The sequence below is a fragment of the Lissotriton helveticus genome, chromosome 1_1, assembly GCF_964261635.1.
Source record: "Lissotriton helveticus chromosome 1_1, aLisHel1.1, whole genome shotgun sequence".
Classification (NCBI taxonomy): Eukaryota; Metazoa; Chordata; class Amphibia; order Caudata; family Salamandridae; genus Lissotriton; species Lissotriton helveticus.
In genome coordinates, this window is record NC_136057.1 from 338,950,654 (window position 1) to 338,973,486 (window position 22,833).

Here is a 22,833-nt window from a genome sequence, read left to right on the forward strand (position 1 = left end):
TCAGCCGAGGAGCAGAGCATGCCTGTAGAACACCAGTGAGTGACTTTGTGAGAAAGATTAGCATATGACACCTAATGCAGGCCACAAAGACATTGAACCTCGGAATAGAAAGAGTAGATTCCGATGAAACATACAAACTGTAATTCAGCATCTGTAATTTACCTGATCACATATCCCTGGACACTTAATTATGTATGGATGACATGTGGGAGAGTCAAAACACGAATTGGGGAACACCATAACAATTTACGTTGCCAGGAGAATACAACAAAATTGTTTAACCACTACATAATAACAGGGCACACAGAACTAGACTTGAAATGGCTAGTCATTGATCAAGTGGAGAATCCGGGACCAACAAAATATTGCCCAAAATATTATTCAAAACAGGAACAAGGGTGGATCTATAGATAATCTACAAACAAAGTAGTTCTAAATGATGAGATTGCCAGGGTAAGTCTGTCCTGAATAAGTGAGGGGGGAAACTAGGGTAATTCCTGACTGGCCAGGTGTAATTCTGTCCAAGTTTAATATCTTAAGGAAATAGTGGATAAGATAATCCATTTATTTGATTGCCCACATGACACACTCAAGATACTAAGTCCCCTGGGATACCATGGGTATATAGTTGCAATTTACAGACAATTTATCCATACACTATGAAGATCCTAAAAACCTTAGATATGGTCTTTGAAATGGCATACACCCAGCTTTTTAGAGCAATAAGCACATATAACCCCCTGGTTTCAATAGTACAAATGTCTATGCCCATGTGCTTTCCTTCCCATATTAATAAAGATTTTGTACAAAGAAACCAAATAATAATATTGATGGGTTCAACAAGAGCAACAAATGGTTCACAGTACATCACATGCTGGTTTTGGGATATCATGACGTGGTGACTCCACAAGCCAAGCGCCATGACATATTGACATGAATAGGCCAGAAGCCAGATGGGATCTTTGACGAAGAAAGTGAATTTCAGGTTGTGTTTTGCTGTTGACTAGCACAATGACAACCTATTAAGTCAGTACCATTATTTCACTTTCTTGCTCCCAGAGTGTGACTATAAGGTCTGCCCATCTCATAGCTGTCAAGATTTCAGATTGCTAAGTGTGACATTTTCATAATTTCAGTATAATTATGAGTGACATTTCAAAGACCGTGAGTGACACTTTCTCGCAAGCAAAACCGAGCAATGATGAAGAGGGAAAAATATAAATATTAGAAATTACTCCCATCTGAGCAACAAGAAACTCCAAGAAGATCTTAAAACTGCTGCAAACCACCAGAAATGGAAGGGCACTAACCTAGCACCCTTGTAACCTGATCGTACCGTTAAACCAGTGTGTAACCATGGTATTAAACAAGTCTTTCAGAGGCAGTACTTTATTAAAGTTCTGTGCACATAGGCATAAACACACAGTTAAATACAAAATACTTACTAATGCAACAGATTGCCATATGCATTATAAAATAAACAATATACTTTTAAAGGCCATATGTACATACCGTCTAGACCAAGTACAACACCTGCCCAACTTGACAAAACTTAAAATAAGAAAGCACACAAAGACTAGCGCTAACAGCCCAGTACAATCATTCACAGTATCGAGTTAAGTGTATCCGAGGCTGACGGTGACAGATTCTTTACACTAACCTTTATCAGGGTTATTGGCATTTATATCTGAAACCAAATTAACACAGGCTAAGATTCTTTACGTGCTTCGATGCAACTTGTTGTTCTCCCATGTCACAGTTCTTGCCTTCATTTTGAAGGTTTCATGGAAGATGTAGAATATTTATACCATGTTTCACCTTGAGTCCTGTTCATTTGAAACATTAATATAGAAGACATCGTTCTATCAAAGGGCAGAATTTGGTTTCATTCTTTGTTATTCTTGAGAACACCCTCTCTTCATCAGCATTGCAGTGGGGCAACAAAAAGATAAGTTTGGCTACTTTTGATAGAAGGTTAAACTTGCCACTCTGTGGGCCAACAACAGTAAATTCTGTGACAAGGGAATGCCAAATCATATCCATCCTGTAAGTGACAACCTCACCAGTACCACAGTTTATGTTAATAGCAGCCCTTTCTCTTGCATTTCTTGATATGTCCTCAAAGTTGGTGACTAGGTATTTTGCTCATTTTTCCTCTAAGCAAACTAGATCCTGCTCTATAAACTTGAGGTAGGTCGCAAATTGTTCCACCAAGAACAGCACTCTATCAAACCCATGTTTTTGTTTCTGAAAAAAGTTAAAGACCTGTGCATGCTTGAGCACATTGTCATTAACTGGAAGGACTTTCAAAGCATACTTTACTCCATTCTTGTGAAAGCTGCGCACTGCTTCATAGAAAGCTTTCTGGGTTCCCTGATCAATGTCCCAGCTTTCTAACATGTTTCTTAACTTGCCAGGCACAAAGGTGCCAACATACAGACCTGAATCTGGGATCAGGCATTCTTCTGATGTAAAATCAGGTAAACTGGCATCTGGGCTCACCTTGAATGACTGTATGACATCTACATGAAACACTCTACTCAAGAGCGCAACAAATAGTTCATGCATGGCATCATATAGGAGGTGAATGGCTGGGTGTTCCCTTTCAAGCAAAAGGTTAAAATTAACAAAAGCAGATAACACATTCTGAAGAAATACACAGTAGATCTCGGTCATAGGGTTCTCAAAACTCTGAACAGGTCTCCTTAACCTGGCCCTGCTAGTTCTGTCACTGTCTGGTGTTGAAAGGAAGTTTGAACGCAGAGCAGCAAACTCTAGAACCAGTCAATCAAAACATGTGGGCATTCCTAACTACCTCACAGAAATTAATACCAGAATACAGAGGTAATCAGAATCAACAAATAGGCAGGAGTCAGTATACACATTCTTACATTTTGAAGAATAACCAAACCAGAAGTTGACTTCTACAAGCAATTCTTCTAAATCAAAATCTTTCAAGCTGGAAGAAAACCAGAAGCTGCATGTGATGCTGCATTGTGAGCAATGTGACATGGACAAGCATGAAATACATATTAGGATTCAGAGACAGTACCCGCATTTTAACATAGTTATGCATTCTCACATTCACTGAGGCACTATCCACACCAAAGCCAATACAATGTTCCCAAGGAATGGAATGCTTTCCCATAACATAAGACACCACAGTAAATGTTACTTCAGCTATACTTTCCTTGCTTGAACACGACAAGAAATTTGCAGCATACCAAACCCTGCTTCATATAAAAAATACACACAGTCAACACCATCAACACACAGACTCAAAGCTGAGGCTGTCATATCAGACACTAAGTCAGTCAACAACTCTGGTGCAATGGCACCATTTAATACAAAGCTTGCCATTGTTATAGCACAGGCATAACCCTGTGAGATTTTAGAGTCTGGGAAACATGTCCTTATGAGGTCAAAAATACTGTGAATGTTATTTCCACCTCTCTGGCAAGGGAGGCTTCACTGGAACTCTTCTTTGACACGTAGCTTCAGATGGGCATCATTTGAATCTTTTTGTCCTGAAGGGATGTATGAACTTTACCATTAATATGGCGTTTCAGATCAAACTCTCCTTGATGCCCATTCTTCTCACAAATCAAGTAGCTGAAGGCATATGGATAAGTTTTAACAGGAACAATGATCCCTGCAGTTAAAAATAATTTCCAAAATCATGATTGTCCCCTATGAGTTTTAGCCTACGAGGATTTTACATTAAAACACTACAGTGGATAGGCTGTTCACAAGCATCTACTGACCACAACTAATGCAGCTTGCTGTAGTATAACATACAAGGTCTATGCTATGCATTATGACATTTGTTGAGAGCTGACTAGACACTGATTAGGAAAGGACACCTAGCATTCATGAAATAAGCATACCGGGCACCTCCATCCCACTGACATAAAATAGAGAAGTACAGTTTATCAAAGTGTAGCACTCGCACGTGATTGGCTGAAAAGTAAATTAGACATAGGGAGAAATAGAAATGCCCAGGAACACACAATGTATGGGGGCTTCTTTAAAATGTTAGTCTCCTAAATACCTGTTGTACATAGTAGAAAATATACACTCTCTTCGTATAATGAAAGGGAAACAAACATGTACGAAGACAGTTGGCATTGTGCATTGACTCTTAAAACATATCATTCAACTAAAAAATGATAAAAAAACAAAACCTAGGTGGCTGCATAGGGGTAGCAAAAAGAACATACAAGGAAACAGTTATGCTATTTAAAGTATATAGCCTGATTTAACCACCTCTGTATTGCTCTGCTTGCATCCAGGACAGGTCGAATTTACTTCGATAGTCCAGTGCCCCATATTTCTTCTCACTAGATTTCCTTTGGCTAGCACCAGCCTTTCCCTTTTTGGAAGTCATAGCTGAAGTGCAGGGCTCACTGTCTTCAGTGTTAGACATTATTCTGCCAAAACAGGAAAGGGAAAGAAACTCAAATATGCGCAACATCCTACAGGTATGACAAACGGGGATAAAGCCTGGTTTTGCCAATCCATGATACTGTCATAGTGCAGATGCAGTCCAGTAGGTGTTGCCTCCCAACTGATAGGTTTCAGAATTTCTTCTTTTTCAATCTATTGTGCTCCTGAGCTCCATCGGTTTTTATTTCATATAAGAACGCTGTTTTGACTGTTCACAACTATGTGGCATTCAAAGTATCTCTCATTTTGTATAAGCCAGACTTGTTTTCAATTCAAACCACTGATATGTTCTACCCTGTGGAAATACTAAAAGATGCCCTTTCGCCAATACCACAGTGTCTGTACCTGGGTTAGGTTAGGGGAGAAGTGTGGCGCCGCGGCCAGGGTGACTGACGCTGGAATCTGGGGACCACGGTTCGATCCCCGGCTCCGGCGGCAGGTTAGCCCAGCACCATGTGACTCTGGGCAATAGCTCGCTTAATCTTCCCGACGGCCCCCAGTGCCTAGAGACCCTTACGGGTGATTGTGCGCTTTACAAATGTGGACTTTACTTTACTTTACAACCAAAGCCCAAAGTTTTTTTTTTTTGATAATCAATTTTATTGTTTTTTTTTAAAAACACAAGAAATTCATTGGCAGCAGATTAAGCATGATTGGAGGGAATACAACGTTAATCACAGTCGACAGTACATGGTTCACCCGGCTGGTGCGGGTATAGCAGAGTCGGTATGCATTACAGGCGGAAGAAAATGAGACAGATCATTACAGTGGCAACAAATTGAACCATTTTCCCCATACTTTCCCAAATAACGCCGGGCAACCCCGGGCCTCAAAGAGGGACTCCTCCTGCGTTCCACACCAGTCCACCCCCCTTCTCCACTTCCGCACCGTCGGTGCCTGGGCTTGATACCAGAGCCCGTAATATTTCTTTTTGCCACTGCCACAGCTGTCCCTAGGAAGCACTCATCTGCCCTGGAGCCATCTAGGCCGTCAAACACCCCCAGGAGCATACGCCGTGGGTCTTGGGGAACCTCCCATCCCAGGGCCTGCGTAAGCTCGTGTTCAACCCCTTCCCAGAACGGTGTCAGCGCCGGGCATTGCCATATGATAGAAGTCTGCTGGCGTGGTGTCGCAGAGCGTGCAGACTGGGGACGGTCTCATACGGGCTTGGAAAAGGCGCAGTGGGGTGAGATAAACTGCATGTAAGTAATATAGTTGTACTAAGCCTAACTTAGAGGACGCGGTCTGGGTCTTAGGCGTCATAAGGGCATCTTGCCAATCTGCCTCTTCTAGAGGGCCCACCCACCCCTCCCACCGTGCCTGGAGCCTGTCTAGAGTTGCGGGCCATTATTAACTAGTGACCGATAGATGCGAGACACTCCCCCTCTCCCCAGGTTCCCCATCATCACCTGGGGCCTCAAGCGGACTGAATTCTGGAAGAGTGGCAGGGGAGGGGAAGTGCGTGTGAAGTGCGTGCCTGAGTTGTAAATATTTGTAGAATTGGGAGCGGTGAAGCGCACGTCATTGCTGCAGATCAGCAAAGGACCAAATGTGATCCCCCACCCATACGTCTCCAAGCAGCGAAATTCCGACAAGATCCCACCGGCGGAACCCCGCTAGGGACGAGACCTTACCTATCCAGGTTCCGCTCCAGAGCCGTGTTTGTCGAGTGAGCGTACGGTTCCACCGCACATGACGCAGAGCTGTGCGCCAGGCCGTGAGCACCGTTCTCGTGACTGAGGGTAGGACCTGCGGTATCGGGCTGCCGTACAGAATGGACTGAATCTGCATGAAATCTGTTGTGGTGAGTTCCACTCGGTATGCCAGATCGGCCCAGCCGTCCGCAAACCAATCATGGATCACGAGATGTAGGCTGGTCACTCTCATGCCTCCATCGAAGGGGGGGATGCAGCAATGCGCTAGGGATAGACGAGGCCTCCCTCCTCCCCATAGAAATCGGCTAAGAGCGCCGTCCAGTTCTCGGATCCAACTCCCCGGGAGGTGGATGGTGATGTTTTGCTAAATATAAAGGAAGCGGGGGAGGATCATCATTTTAAAAAGTGCACTTCTGCCCAGGGGATAAAGAGGAAGGGCCTGCCACCTCTTGAGGTCGGACTTCATCCAGGCGACCAAAGGCGCATAGTTTAAAGCCCATTCGAGCTCTGGCAAGAGGGTGATCCAGACACCCAGATACTTGAACGACTGCCTCCGCAAGGGAATATTCGACTGCAGTCGAAGCAGGCCCAGGAGGGGTGCAAGGGAACCAGAGTTGATTTTGCCGGATTTAACCGGAGCCCAGAGACCCGTTCAAAAACAGGGAGGATCTCCAAACATCTGGGCCCGGAAGTGTCTGTGGCCGCCAAATAAAGCAGAACGTCATCCACATAAAGGGCTATTTTTTCAACCTGTCTCGAGTCCCAGGCCCAGCCTCTGATGAGTGTGTCATGCCGGATGAGCGTCGCCAGGGATTCCATTACTAGCACGAACAACAGGGGTGAAAGCGGACACCCCTGTCGTGTGCCCCTCCAGATTGGGAAAGCTTCAGAGAGCTCGCCATTAATGAGAACACGGGCCCTGGGGTTGGTGTAGAGGACCCTAACCATGCGGCGGAAGAGCAGGCCGAAGCCCATCCACTCCAGCATGTCCTCCAGGTACGTCCGGGCCACCGTATCAAACACCTTTTCAAAATCAATCAAAAGCAACGCCAGGTATGGGGGTAGGCGAGCACGGTGGGCCATTGCCAAGTGGAGGCGGCGGATGCAGTGACGAGTGTCCCTGGCCGGCATGAACCCGCATTGGTCGGGATGCACCAACTCCTGCAGGAGGGGTCCGAGTCTCTGGGCCAACACAGTAGCAAAGATCTTGAGCTTCGTGTTAATCAGCGAAATCGGACGATAGTCCGCACAATCCAGGGAGGGTGGCTGTGTTTTGGGGATGACCACTATGGTGGCTATATCTGATTCTGGTGGGAAGGAGCCCGACTCCGTTACTTGGTTGAAGAGTTCCACTAAATGGGGGACAAGGATCTTGTTGAAAATAGCAATGTGTATGTACATAAGCGGCGTTCATTTGTGTTCACTGTACCTCTTGTCGTAAGCAGAATGGACATTGCAGACCACAGACTGTGTTATCCCGCCAGCATAGACCCATACACGCATATATACAACAGCCATTTTAGGTACCGTGGTCGCTCTGTTTTTGATCACCAGCTCCCTTCCCTGACCCTGCAAGCTTCCCCCATGCACCCTGATCACCCCGCTCTCACATGCACAAGTCATGAGCCCTCCCCTCCCGCATGACTCTGTCTCTGAGAATCGCACCCCGCGCCTGACCAACACCTCCTTTCCCTCCATGAATACCCCTCCTTTGATGACCTCTTCCTCTGAACCTAATTGTCTACATGGATCGCTGGTCATCCCTTAGCCTGAGGATACAGTTTATTGCCCACTACTGTATGCACTCGCCTCTCTTGAAAAGAGCTACTATTGATCATGATTTCCCCACCCCCTGAGATTCGATCAGGAGCACACATTCCAAAAGAATCAGCAGAACACTCAGCTGCGTGACAGCCCCCTCCTATTGTATGGAGGATAAGGGCCCCTACTGTAGCCACGTGTTGGAATATCTTCGTACTTCACAATGTCTTGATTGTAATAAAGGATGCATGTGTGCCACAAACCTGTGTATAAAAGACGAAGCCTCAGAGAAACTTGTTAGAGCACCTCCTGAAGACACTATGAGAGTGTCCGAAATGACATGCTCTCCTCATGAGAAATAAACTCTGTTCTTGTTTTCCTGCCTTCAGCGCCCGTCTCTTCATTTGGTAATTATTCAAGATGGGAACTAAGAGTCGCCCTGCACCAGCAGCCTGGGCATCGGGTGCGATATGGGCTGACTTTTCCACAATTGGCGCCCAACGTGGGGCCCATCAGCGACATAAGGTCCGGTAAGAGAGGTCCAGACGATGGGGTGAACATCTAAATAATTGGAGTATACCTGCCTTGAGAGGGCCCTCGTCCGGCTGCCGATTGAATGAACTTCACCGATTCTGAACGGACCTCTCTCAAGTGACCTATTGTCCTGACTGGAATCCCACAGGACTGCTGCGGTAAAAACATGGAGAAAAGAGAACGATCGGGCGCTGGAAAAAGGAAGGCGAAGAACTGTCCACATGGTCCGGTCCGGGTAAGGTTAAGTAGGACGTCTTTACGTCTGATTGGTAGGATGGATTTATCCATCTGATTGATTGATTGATTGTTGATATTGGAAACGGTATTTAGATACTGGTATTGTTCATTGATTGGTTCATTTAGCCTTGGGTGCTACTTGAAGTATTGGTTCTCTTGGAGACATTCTCTGTCTGCAAACAGCGACAGATAGGAACGTCTGTCTCCCTTTGCAGATAGTGAAGGATAGGTAATGCAGACTTTTGTCCCCATTGTAATCCGTCATGCCTATCTTTTCTCCCCATTGATTGTTTGTTAATCGGTTTTTATCGATTATTGGTTTTTGAGATATTCCCTGTCTACAAACGGGGACGAATAGGAATATTCTGTCTCCCTTTGCAGATAGTGAAAGACAGGTAATGCAGACTTTTGTCCCCATTGTAATCCGTCATACCTATTTTTTTCTCCCCATTGATTGATTGTTTGATCGAGCATTGAATTGCTCGAAGTTGGTTCTCTCAAGGATCTTCTCTGCCTGCAAACGGGGAAGAATAGGAATATTCTCTCTCCCTTTGCAGATAGTGAAGGGTAGGTAACGCAGGTTTTTGCCCCCATTGTAATCCGTCGTGCCTATTTCATTCCTCATTGATTGATTGTTTGTCCGAACATTGATTGTTCGGAATCGGTTCTTTTTGGAGGTATTCTCGGTTTGCAAATAACATAGAGAAAATGCTCTGTCTAGTCTTTGCAAGTAGTGAAGGGTAGGTAATGCGGACCTTTGTCCCCCGTTGTAATCTGTCATGCCTATCTACTCCCCATTGATTGATAAACCAGTTCCACCCGGACCATTTACTAGAGGTAGGTCATCTGGCCCGACCAGAGAGCACCCTAGTGAAAAGGACATATGCAATAATAATGAAGTGATCACTATATCCTGTTAACAGAAACTTTAACACAAAACAAGCTAGAAAAGAAAGAAATAGGAAAACGAAATCAGTAGGCCACTGATGGAAATTTTATTAAATAACGAATAAGGAAACGATAACAATACTTAACAATGAAACATATGATTGTCCTAGAAACAAGAAACGTTAGAAATAAGCCCGTAATAAGAAACCTGGAAATGATAAGAGAGGCCAAGCTTGACATTGCGACGGCCACGAGGCAACGAAGCTTCATCGCCCCTCACTGCTCCAAACATATCTGTCCCACCGCCTGCCACGCCCCAAATAACGGCAACCTGGAAAAGATACAAGTCAGCAGACATCCGCCCCATTCTGGAAACTCCCAAAGTGCAACAGGTTTGCGGCTCCGCCCAGGCGGAAGCAACACATGTAGGGCGGGTCCTGCTGCCAGCCGTCGGCCGGAGGTCATCGCATGAGGTGGGCCTGAGGAGAGGCTGGGGCCGACGGGATCCGGCCGCGATAATGGCTACGACAACCCTGGAGAGTTGCAGGGGGGGAATGTCCATGCCCCCGACCCCCCCTCTCTCAGACAGTCTGGACCAGCTTCCCTAAGAGGCCTGGGGGTGGAGAGGCCACTGCGCAAATAGCCCAAAGGCGGCACCAGGCGCCAAGGTCTGCCCCACCGGATGAACCAAGGGACCCGTTCCTGGGGCCAGAGCGAAGAGCGTCCGTCCGCCATCAACCGGAGGCCCGGCACGTGCTAGGCGCCACTTCTTCTATAATGGCTGCGACAACACTGGGGGGGGGATGTCTTGCACATGCCTCCGACCCCCCCCTCGTCCTCATCGCCTGGTCCGGCCATAACAAATGTCAACCGAGACGCCGTGGGGTGCACCGGGAGGGAGAGGCGGCGCGAACGAGCCTCTCCCACCTCCCCAGGTGGAGGTTCCCCAGCTGCACCCCCAACGCTCCTCGCACCCAGCAAAAGGGTTCGTCCACTGTGGCAATGCTGCAACGCCTCATCCGGCAGGTTGGAGCCCGTCCGCTCATTTGATCCCGCGATTGCCGGTAGCTGCTGAACTCTCAAAATGGCGGTCAAACTTGCAAGAGCGGGCCCAGCATGAAGGAATGGCCCGGTTGCTTGCTGATTCCACCATCATAAAAGTTCTCCTCGACCTTGAGGATTCTAGAGGAGCCGCGGGAGTCCCCGACTCCCGCAGATACCCCTGATGGGGAATGACTGCCATGATTGCCCACGGAACGATGGAGATGTAGCCGCAGGACGTCGGCGCTCCCATGCTGTCGCCAGCCTCAGTTTGAATGACTAAGATCCTGCAGACTGCAGTTCGGAACAGTTCCGGCGAAAACCCCAGTATGACCTGGTAGGAAAAGTGTTGCCTCCCTCCCCCTTTTGACTGATGGTTCAGACCACCGATCCTTTCTTTTGCCCTTTAACGGAACTTTTTGGACTGCCAAAAGGAAGCTCTAGGCCAACCACGAGTTAGTTTAGATTTAGACTATGCCTGGATCTGCCTGACTGCACCCAAAATGGCGCCGACGCAAATAAAACTCTCAACTCCTTATTGTACCCAGATTGCTCAGCCTTGGTGTCATGGGATATGTATGAAGTTTTTTTTTTTTTTTAAAACATATGGATTGATATAGGATGTATACTGTCAGTTCGGACAATGAATTGATATGAGATGGGTACTGATTATGTGTTCGGAAAATGAAAGACAATGAATTGACATGAGATGGGTACCGATTGAGCATTTCGGACAATGAATTGTTGGTAAGTTTTAGCGCTTCATGACTATTGAAAGTTCGAAATTTCAATGCTTATGATACTCGCTCGCACTAAAAGATTCGATATGATTTTTATTGCACTTGGCGCACTTTCTATGAAATTAATGACCACCGACTCCATTAGGCTTTCCACTAATAAAGTATCCCCGCATCTACAGTTCCAGCCTGCTCCGTGGCCGGCCCACGGGGTTGTAGGCCCGTATTTGTGCACCGACATTCTTATTAAAGATTTTTTTGGAAAAAGCTAATGTAGTTGTCACGCGTACATTAATAAGTTTCAAATAGATGACCACTATTTCCGATATAACTAAAATACAGATGAAATGACTCAGCTCGATTAGATAAAGGTTAAAAGGTATAATATATAGAGATATTGCAGATATGGAGGGTCCAAGTTTTAGTTGTGTATTTTTTCCTTTTTTGTACAGCCAAAAGCAACCGCTAAAGATCCTGGTATTTAGCCTATACTTTATATGCTACCTGTATAAGAGGAGTCACACTAACGGTCCACCTGGGCTTGAACGCCCAGTTGGCAGGGACTGCATCCCGTGGAGATAGGCCGAGTATGCAGTAAGTAAAAGCCTTTCTGGGTTTATGCACGTTAATGTGTCTATCAATGTAGCCCCTACCCCCTTCTTTTTCCCTCTCTCTCTGCAGGTGACATCGGAATGTCGATTAATGTATGGAAATGGTGATCTAACGGACGAAGAGACGGGAAAAAGGCGTTTGATTATGGTACCTAACCGCGACAAACCCCGAATAATGCAACCAAAAATGACGTACAATAATGAATACATTCCTACGTTTAACTAAATAGGGAAAGTTTAAGGAATATTCCGAGGTAAGGTTTACACAAGTATCCTCCGCCGAGAGGACTAGGAATATTGCCAATATTTAAACACCTACTACCTCCTTTTTCGCATCCTAATAGACATGTAACTCCAAGCTGCCCCATTGTTCTCCAACTGACACCAACTGTTGTCTCAGCCTGGAAACACATTCGCTAAAATGACTCGAAAATACCACCGTGAGCATTAGCCCGACCAGGTTAGTTCATGACCAAGTGGCAGAGACGTAAGTGTGTGCAACCACAACCTCCAGTAAAGGCAGCCGACAATAAAAAGAAAAGAAAAAGTAAAGAGAGCTTAGGATGCTGAGAATGCGCAGCATACAGGAAAAGATAATTTTGGCCAATAACTGTTCTATGTTTTGTCTTGGATTTTTTGTACATAATACATGTACTGTCTTCCCCGTCTAAGTTTGTGTATACGTGGTGCATGGATCTACGTCATCCCTCTGCCTGTGTTTCCGTAGTACTTAATCCCTGTTGTTTTGTGTTGTGTGTGTGCTGAATGGCCCATTATTGTACACGTCTCTCTCTCTCTCTCTCTCTCTCTCTCTCTCTCCCTCTCTCTCTCGCTCGCTCCATGTCATGCGTGTACAGAATGGACCATTTAGAGTGCAACCTCTCTCTCTCTCTCTCTCTCTCTCTCTCTCACTCTCTAAAGCCCCCCCCCCCCCTGTTCCCTCTTTCCTTGTATGATAACGTTGTGCCCCCCCGGCACAACACCTAATTGGGTCTCCTCGAACACAAAGGTGTTTGGAAAAATTGACAGGAACTAAAACGACTGTGACTTGCCATATTACTACCTCTCCTTTCTGCAAAACAATAGGACCCGAGTTGGTCATGAAAGAAAGGACGGGTCAGACGACTAACGTCCCCTAATCTGGCCTTTTATGGGGGGACTATAACGTCAATGGCCTTCTGTTTCTCGGTTCGCTAGAAATGCAATTCCCCATGCACCGACCACTTCACCCCTCTGCACTTAAGTGCGGATGCCCAGAATACCCCACTTCTCCCGATCGACCCCAGCTCCCTGTCCAAAGCGCCCACGCGTCCCCCGATTAACCCCAGCTTCATGTCAGCCGCCCTCGAAAGCGAAATTGATGACCTTGATTAACGGCCACTCCCCAAGAAAAGCATGTTTTACATCTGCCCCCTCCCCCTTCTTCATGACGATAACGCCCCTGCTTACAAGAGTTAGCCGACCCCGAAGGGAAATGTAAGATTGTCGATACTTGGGTTAAAGGGAAGGACGAGTCTCTACATAAGGACTCGATTTTGAGTTTTGATGTAATGCACTGTGTATAAAGGTCAAATTTGTCTCCACATACTCACGAATGAACGCCAAACAGGTTTTATGAATTCAATGGTAATGCCCTCCTACAGACTCCTTAAGTGACGACTTCTGACTGTGACCGATGAACTTTTCTCCACCTACATAGGATTGGGGACGGAATTGAAATGTATAAATATCTTCTCCTACCAGTTTTCTAAAAACTTGCTTTTTGTACTCATTTAAAGATACAATCGCCGGAGGAGAGGAGCTGGACGTGACGCACAGCCTGGCCACAGATCATGGAGCACGTGTGACCGCGACCAAGGGTGGAGCCACCGAGCAACGAGACGCGGGACGAGGCACCACTCCCAAACTCGGCAGATTAAGGCATAAAGGGCTACCTTGAAGCCCTCGATTTGCTGCCCCACTCGTGCCTGAAGTCCCCGTCCCCTTTTTGAGTCCGACTGATGGGCCTGCCTGCTCGTTATCCTTTGCTCCCTTGGTCCCTTGGTGTGTTCAAAGATCTGGCCCCACTCCGCCCTCTCTTCCCTTGATTATCCAACAAACTCACCCTTTTCTTGCACAAACTTTGACTATAGAATTAGGTTTTGCCACTGAAGAAGAAAGACACGCAGGTGCCCAGCATAAGGCACCCCTAAGAAGATCAGTTAGGAAACAGGACTGTGATCTAACAGCAGAGGACTGATCGCACCCTGCAACGCGTAAGGATGATTCAGAGCTGGACTTATAGCTCCACTGCCGGTGCTCAAAAGCGCCAACGAAAAGAAAACGGACTACCAGAGTCTACCAGTGGTGGCTCGTCGTTGAAAAGACATTTTCGCTAAACCCCCCCTTCCTGAACTTTCTACCCACCCCTTGACTAGTTGCTTACATCAAACTGAATTCCTCCCTCAACTATTTTTATTGCTTTTAAAAATGTTTCATCGATCACTCAGGTCCAAAAGTCTCATATAGCACTTTTTACTGTATGTTGATGTAATCGGAGAAAAAGTCAGAACCTGATTCCTTGATTGACCCCGACAAAGTGTTATGCCGATCTCTAGATTTGTATGAATAACGCAACGACTGTAAACTCATATGTACCGCATTCCGCCAATTTTATCGACTGCATATGGTTACACGCAATTTACTAGCATTTGACGAACGTTATTTCATTTTGCCACGCATGACTATACGTACACCCCGTCAGTTAGTATAAACACAAAAGAACTAGCTTACGTTAAAAAGCGGCGACTGTTGAAAATAGCAATGTGTATGTACATAAGCGGCGTTCATTTGTGTTCACTGTACCTCTTGTCGTAAGCAGAATGGACATTGCAGACCACAGACTGTGTTATCCCGCCAGCATAGACCCATACACGCATATATACAACAGCCATTTTAGGTACCGTGGTCGCTCTGTTTTCGATCACCAGCTCCCTTCCCTGACCCTGCAAGCTTCCCCCATGCACCCTGATCGCCCCCGCTCTCACATGCACAAGTCATGAGCCCTCCCCTCCCGCATGACTCTGTCTCTGAGAATCGCACCCCGCGCCTGACCAACACCTCCTTTCCCTCCATGAATACCCCTCCTTTGATGACCTCTTCCTCTGAACCTAATTGTCTACATGGACCGCTGGTCATCCCTTAGCCTGAGGATACAGTTTATTGCCCACTACTGTATGCACTCGCCTCTCTTGAAAAGAGCTACTATTGATCATGACTTCCCCACCCCCTGAGATTCGATCAGGAGCACACATTCCAAAAGAATCAGCAGAACACTCAGCTACGTGACAGCCCCCTCCTATTGTATGGAGGATAAGGGCCCCTACTGTAGCCATGTGTTGGAATATCTTCGTACTTCACAATGTCTTGATTGTAATAAAGGATGCATGTGTGCCACAAACCTGTGTATAAAAGACGAAGCCTCAGAGAAACTTGTTAGAGCACCTCCTGAAGACACTATGAGAGTGTCAGAAATGACATGCTCTCCTCATGAGAAATAAACTCTGTTCTTGTTTTCCTGCCTTCAGCGCCCGTCTCTTCATTTGGTAATTATTCAAGATGGGAACTAAGAGTCGCCCTGCACCAGCAGCCTGGGCATCGCACGTCATTGCTGCAGATCAGCAAAGGACCAAATGTGATCCCCCACCCATACGTCTCCAAGCAGCGAAATTCCGACAAGATCCCACCGGCGGAACCCCGCTAGGGACGAGACCTTACCTATCCAGGTTCCGCTCCAGAGCCGTGTTTGTCGAGTGAGCGTACGGTTCCACCGCACATGACGCAGAACTGTGCGCCAGGCCGTGAGCTCCGTTCTCGTGACTGAGGGTAGGACCTGCGGTATCGGGCTGCCGTACAGAATGGACTGAATCTGCATGAAATCTGTTGTGGTGAGTTCCACTCGGTATGCCAGATCGGCCCAGCCGTCCGCAAACCAATCATGGATCACGAGGTGTAGGCTGGTCACTCTCATGCCTCCATCGAAGGGGGGGATGCAGCAATGCGCTAGGGATAGACGAGGCCTCCCTCCTCCCCATAGAAATCGGCTAAGAGCGCCGTCCAGTTCTCGGATCCAACTCCCCGGGAGGTGGATGGTGATGTTTTGCTAAATATAAAGGAAGCGGGGGAGGATCATCATTTTAAAAAGTGCACTTCTGCCCAGGGGATAAAGAGGAAGGGCCTGCCACCTCTTGAGGTCGGACTTCATCCAGGCGACCAAAGGCGCATAGTTTAAAGCCCATTCGAGCTCTGGCAAGAGGGTGATCCAGACACCCAGATACTTGAACGACTGCCTCCGCAAGGGAATATTCGACTGCAGTCGAAGCAGGCCCAGGAGGGGTGCAAGGGAACCAGAGTTGATTTTGATTTTGCCGGATTTAACCGGAGCCCAGAGACCCGTTCAAAAACAGGGAGGATCTCCAAACATCTGGGCCCGGAAGTGTCTGTGGCCGCCAAATAAAGCAGAACGTCATCCACATAAAGGGCTATTTTTTCAACCTGTCTCGAGTCCCAGGCCCAGCCTCTGATGAGTGTGTCATGCCGGATGAGCGTCGCCAGGGATTCCATTACTAGCACGAACAACAGGGGTGAAAGCGGACACCCCTGTCGTGTGCCCCTCCAGATTGGGAAAGCTTCAGAGAGCTCGCCATTAATGAGAACACGGGCCCTGGGGTTGGTGTAGAGGACCCTAACCATGCGGCGGAAGAGCAGGCCGAAGCCCATCCACTCCAGCATGTCCTCCAGGTACGTCCGGGCCACCGTATCAAACACCTTTTCAAAATCAATCAAAAGCAACGCCAGGTATGGGGGTAGGCGAGCACGGTGGGCCATTGCCAAGTGGAGGCGGCGGATGCAGTGACGAGTGTCCCTGGCCGGCATGAACCCGCATTGGTCGGGATGCACCAACTCCTGCAGGAGGGGTCCGAGTCTCTGGGCCAACACAGTAGCAAAGATCTTGAGCTTCGTGTTAATCAGCGAAATCGGACGATAGTCCGCACAATCCAGGGAGGGTGGCTGTGTTTTGGGGATGACCACTATGGTGGCTATATCTGATTCTGGTGGGAAGGAGCCCGACTCCGTTACTTGGTTGAAGAGTTCCACTAAATGGGGGACAAGGATCTCACAAAAGGTCGCGTAGTACTCTAGGGGTGATCTATTGTCTCCGCTGTCTCTCGGGGGAGACACGGCAGCCGGGCCCCAGTCCCCTCCAACCAATCCGCCAGCGGAACGGCGGGGGGTGAGCAGCGTATAGGTTCGTGTAGTAGTCAGCAACATTTTGTGCTATGGCAAAAGACGTCACATGATGGGCCCCGGTAACCGAGCGGATTTCAGGGATCACGCGGTTGATTTTGGGATAAGACACTAGATTGTGTAAGAGTTTACCATTTTTATCTCCCCATCCGTAGATCTGTGCCACCGAGGAACGCCAGAGCATTTTCGCGGATTCCAATGAGGTTCGGCGAATCTCCTCCCGGATCACTGCCAATTGCAGAGAGGAGTCCCCGCGACCATTCGCCACCTGAAGTCTCTCCAGCTGTGTTGCCTAGGCTTTCAACTGCACAAGGTGGGCTGCCTGTTCCACCCATTTCGCGTGGACCACACCCCTAGCCACCCCTCGGATAACTGCCTTGCCGGCTTCCCACAGCGTCGTCGGTGAGGGAACCGATCTTGTGTTAGCGGAGTAATAGTGACGGAGTTCCTGCTAAATTGAGTCAACAAGCATGGAGTCTTGCAGAAACCAGGCATTCAATCGCCAGGTCGCTCGGGGTCCCGCGGGGGAGGACCCGAGATGGAGGGATACGGGCGAGTGATCAGAGATCCCTCTGGGCAGTATCACTGCCCCGGAGACCAGTTGGCAGTCCGTGGTAGGTAGCAGGAGGAGGTCTCTGCAGGAGTGGGTATGGTGGGCCGCTGACGTATGAGTGTATTGATCCCTACAGGGGTTCCAGACCCTCCATATATCACAGAGTCCCAGGGCCAGTGTCCAACTCGAGAGGGTCCTCGCAGAGGCGAGGCAGCCCTCTGATAGGTTTCCGGTTGCATCACGCGGGGGTTGCAGGACGGCATTAAAATCCCCCCCAACCACCGTAAGACCTTGCATAAAAGAGGAGAAGATGAGCGTAAGATACCAGAGGGTGGAGGTCAGTAGCGCAGGTGGGACATAAGCACACAGGAGGTTTACAGGACGCATTTTAATCGTTCCAAAAACGGCCACATAGCGGCCCTGTGCATCAGTCTCGGCTCTAACCAGGGCAAAGGAAAACCCTTTCCTAAGTAGGATAGCCGCCCCTCGGGAGCCTTGTGCGAAGCCTGAGTGCCAGACCCTATCAAATCCTTACCTGGCTAAGAACTGGCATTGTGTACCTAGGAGATGCGCCTCCTGGAGAAATAGGAAGTCCGGCGCGTGGTGTTAGGCTGCGCGAAGAACCTCTGTGCGCTTGATACGGTCAAGGAGGCCATTGACATTCCAGGTGAGGACATGGGTAGTTCTAATGAAGGTGGTTGCCATCTGAATGAAAGATGTGTGGGAATGCGAATGTAGGTGTGGGACTGTATGAGCCAGGAGGGACACCCACTCGGGCCCGAAACCCTGGAGAATGACCATGCAGATTGGTGGTCTGTTTGTCTACTGCGATAACAACTAGGGAATGACTGCTGCCAGCGAAAACAACAAACAGCGGCCCGTAGGCAGCTAAAAATAAACTGCTGGGAGACAGCAATCTCCCCCCCACCCTCACCCCACCCTACACTTCTGAAATGGAAGCATCTGTCGCCCCAAAGATCCCAACCTCAAACTACCCCTCTAAGAGGTGGTTCTCTAATCTAAAACGGTTAGCTAGTCCCACAACAACCAGGAACATGGCTAAGGAGGACCCCCTCCATGTAAACGGATGAAAGCCAACTGCTGGATAGGAGAAAAAAAAATAAAGGATGTGATGAGCATAAAGTTAACAGGATGAAGCAGTTCTGACAGGAAGATAAACCTGTGAACGGCCCACCTACTGGAGCCGAGGCGGACCACGGACATAGGGCAGGAGCAGTCCATTGTGAAAAGTCTCAGCAGGTGAGGTACTGGAGATACATTCTTCAACTCTGGTTACTCCCCCTCTTCACCTCCAGAGCCACGGATCACGGGGCTTCCAGACAGGTCTGAGTCCGACATGGCCTTTCGTGAATTCACCTCCGACCCGGAGGCATTCCCCATGTCGATCAGGGAGGGAGCCATAGTGGGGGAAGAGGCTTTCTGGTCCATGGGTGGAGTTGGGGCCGTCGGGACTCTGCCCCCGGTGAGTGGAAACCTCCATCCCGTTGGTTGCCTCGCCTTCGAGACCCAGGCCGGCGCCTCTGGGCCCTGGGCGCCTCTTGCGGCAGGTGCGTTGATGGTCTCCGGGTGTGGGGTGAGGCCACGCCAGGCAGGATGGGACACTCCTCCATAAGCCAGGTCCATGCTGCTTGGGGGGTGTCGAAGAAGAATGACTTATCTTGAAAGATCACCTCAAGACGCGCGGGAAAGAGGAGGTCGTAGCGGAGTCCCATAACCTTAAGTTTTTGCTTGACCTCAACGTAGGACCGACGCTGGGTCTGCACCTCCCTGGAGTAGTCCGGAAAGACCAGGATTCTGGAATTCTGGAAGTGTACCGGGCCCAGCTACCTCGCCGCAGTCAAAATCGCGTCCCTATCTCGGAAGTGGAAGATACGAAGGATGATGAGACAAGCGGGAGCACCAGGAGGGGACTTGGGAGCGAGAGAGCGGTGGGTCCGCTCCACCACGAACCAGGGGGAGAGTTTCTCCTTGGGCATCCCGGAACGGACCCATTCCTCAATGAAGGTATCGGCGTGCCCCTTCTCTACTCCCTCCGGAAAGCCCAGGAGGCGCAAGTTATTTCGTCGCGCCCTGTTCTCCGCATCTTCAGCTCTGCGGTGCAACTCTGAGGTCTGTGTCTGAAGGCGGGCCACCTGGAGCTTGAGGGCGCCCACGTCATCCTCGGCCGTGGAGATACGGGACTCCGCTTCAGTGATGCAAGCCGTGGCGTTACGGAGATCCTGCCGGATTAGGGCCACGTCCACCCTCACCTCTCCAATCTTGCTCTCTACTGAAGCCTGTGACGTGCTTATCGCCTGCAGGATGGAGGCGAGATCACCTCCGGTGGGGCCAGGCGCAGTCGGGGACTCACCACCCGGGTCTCGATCCGACTTGGTGAATTGGTCCATTGTTGTTTGTGTTGGGGGAGTGGGGTCTGGGTGCTACGGGTTCGGCCCACATCTTCGAAGAAGCAGCGTAGGGAGGCAGGAGGGGGGGCAACAGCGTCTGTGCCCCGACCGTCGCCTCTGCCACCCGATGTGGTGGCCAACCCTCCTCCCGCTCACCAGCCTTGAAGGAAGGGGGCTGCCCTCCAGGGGGCTCGGCCTCCAACAGTAGTGGCGTTCCCGTCAGCAACCCCGGGACCTCATCTCCCCCGTGCCACTCCAGCCGGCCCTGGCCGCAGGCCTCAGATATTCAGGGGGGAGGGGGAGGCCGGACGCGTGGGCGCCACCCAACCCGACGGCCGACTTGCCCCTGCGCTAAGTCACAGGTCACCCCTCCGCCCGCAGGTAAGGGGGAGCCTCCACAATGGTAAGCCCGGGGACCACCCGCTCAGTCCGCCCGTTGGAAGTACAGGGCGATCCTGGGCCTCCACGCTGCATCTTCAAGGTGGCGAAGTCAGACCCCCAGTGGACGTCCCTCCTAGGATCTCAAGTCAAGTCAAGTCAGAATTTATATAGCGCACTACATACCCAGAGGGTCTCAAGGCGCTTGAGGAAGGGGGGGGAGGTTTACTTATCGAATATCCAGGTTTTAAGCTGTTTTCTGAAGGCTAGGTGGTTTTGAGTGAGGCGGAGGTGGATGGGAAGGGAGTTCCAGGTTTTGGCCGCTAGGTAGGAGAAGGATCTTCCCCCCATGGTGGCTTTGTGGATGCGCGGAACAGTGGCGAGGGCTTGGTTGGACGAACGCAGCTGGCGGGTGGGGGTGTAAAAGGAAAGGCGCGTGTTGAGACAATCAGGACCAAGTTGGTATAGGGCTTTGTGTGCGTGGGTGAGGAGTCGGAACGTTATCCTCTTGTTGATGGGGAGCCAGTGAAGGTCTTTCAGGTGAGCAGAAATGTGGTCTGTGCGGGGTATGTCTAGTATGAGTCTGGCTGAGGCATTTTGGATACGTTGGAGTTTATTCTGCAGTTTTGCGGTGGTGCCGGCGTAAAGGGTGTTTCCGTAGTCCAGACGGCTTGTAACCAATGCGTGGGTGACCGTTTTTCTTGTTTCGGTGGGGATCCAGCGTAATGATTTTTTGAGCATGCGTAGGATGTTGAGGCATGATGATGAGACGGCGTTGACTTGTGTGGTCATCGAGAGTGAGGAGTCCAGGATGATGCCCAGGTTCCGTGCGTGGTCCGTCGGTATGGGGGCTTTTCCTAGGGCCGTTGGCCACCAGGTGTCGTCCCAGGCGGAAGGGGGTGCACCTAAGATAAGGACTTCCGTTTTGTCCGAGTTCAGCTTTAGACGACTGTGCTTCATCCATTCGGCTACTTCTTTCATCCCTTCATGTAGGTTGGTTTTGGCGGCGATTGGGTCTTTGGTGAATGAGAGGATCAGCTGAGTGTCATCAGCGTAGGAGATGATGTTGAGGTTGTGTTGACGTGCGATGGTTGCGAGGGGGCTCTTGTAGACTTTGAAGAGGGTGGGGCCGAGTGATGATCCTTGTGGGACGCCGCAGATGACTTCGGTGGCCTCTGACTTAAAAGGGGGAGGCGGACTCTCTGAGTTCTTCCAGCGAGGAACGAGCTGACCCAGTCCAATGCTTTTCCTTGAATTCCGATGTTTCTGAGGCGTTGTATCAGGGTGCTATGGCAAACTGTGTCGAAGGCTGCAGAGAGGTCAAGGAGGATGAGGGCGACTGTGTCTCAGTTGTCCAGTAGTGTTCGAATGTCGTCTGTTGCTGCGATGAGGGCGGTCTCGGTGCTGTGTTTGGCTCGGAAGCCAGACTGTGAGGAGTCGAGTGATTTGTTGGTTTCGAGGAAGGTGGCGAGCTGATTGTTGATGGCTTTCTCAATGACTTTGGCGGGGAATGGGAGGAGCGAGATGGGGCGGTAATTTTTGAGTTCGGTGGGATCAGCTGTGGGTTTCTTCAGAAGGGCGCTGAGTTCGGCGTGTTTCCAGCTTTCTGGGAATGTGGGCGAGTAGAGGGAGCAGTTGATGACGTCTCGGAGATGGGGTGCTATAATGGAGTCTGCTTTGTTGAAGATGTGATGGGGGCATGGGTCTGTAGGGGATCCTGAGTGGATGGAGTTCATCAGACGAATGGTGTCTTCTGTGGTGATTGGGTTCCAGTCGAAAAGGTTATTCGGAGGAGGTACAGGTTCGGGGGTAAGTGAGGTGGACTGGTTTACGGGTTGGTTGTCAAAGCTGTTATGAATGTCGGCGATTTTGTCATGGAAGAATGAGGCGAGGGAGTCGCAGAGGACTTGAGAGGGGGTGATGTCGTTTGAGCTGGCGGTGGGGTTGGTGAATTCTTTGATGATTTTGAAAAGTTCCTTGCTGTTGTGGGCGTTGTTGTCTAGTCGGTCTTTGAGTGCTGATTTCTTGGCTGTCCTGATTAGTTGGTGGTGTTTGCGGGTGGCGTTTTTGAAGGCGGCTTGAGTGATAGTGTTTGGGTCTTTTTTCCAAGTTTTCTCAAGGGAACGACAGAGCTTCTTGGATTTCTTAAGGTCATCGTTGAACCAGGGGGCGTTCTTGCTGCCTTGCTTGATTTGATGTTTTTTCAAGGGAGCTAGTTTGTCGGCGGTTTGGGTTAACCACTGTGTTAGGTTGATGGCGGCTTGGTTAGGGTTCGTTGAGTAGGCCGGGGGATTTTGG

At 49.3% G+C, this 22,833-nt stretch overlaps 1 protein-coding gene and 1 pseudogene across 1 annotated transcript in view; one reads left to right on the forward strand and one right to left on the reverse strand.

Annotated features, from left to right (window-relative positions):
• TMEM213 (transmembrane protein 213) overlaps positions 1-22,833 on the forward strand; it is a 147,951-nt gene that overhangs the window by 102,683 nt on the left and 22,435 nt on the right. The window lies entirely within an intron of this gene.
• Positions 1,769-19,150, reverse strand: LOC144822635 (uncharacterized; annotated as a pseudogene).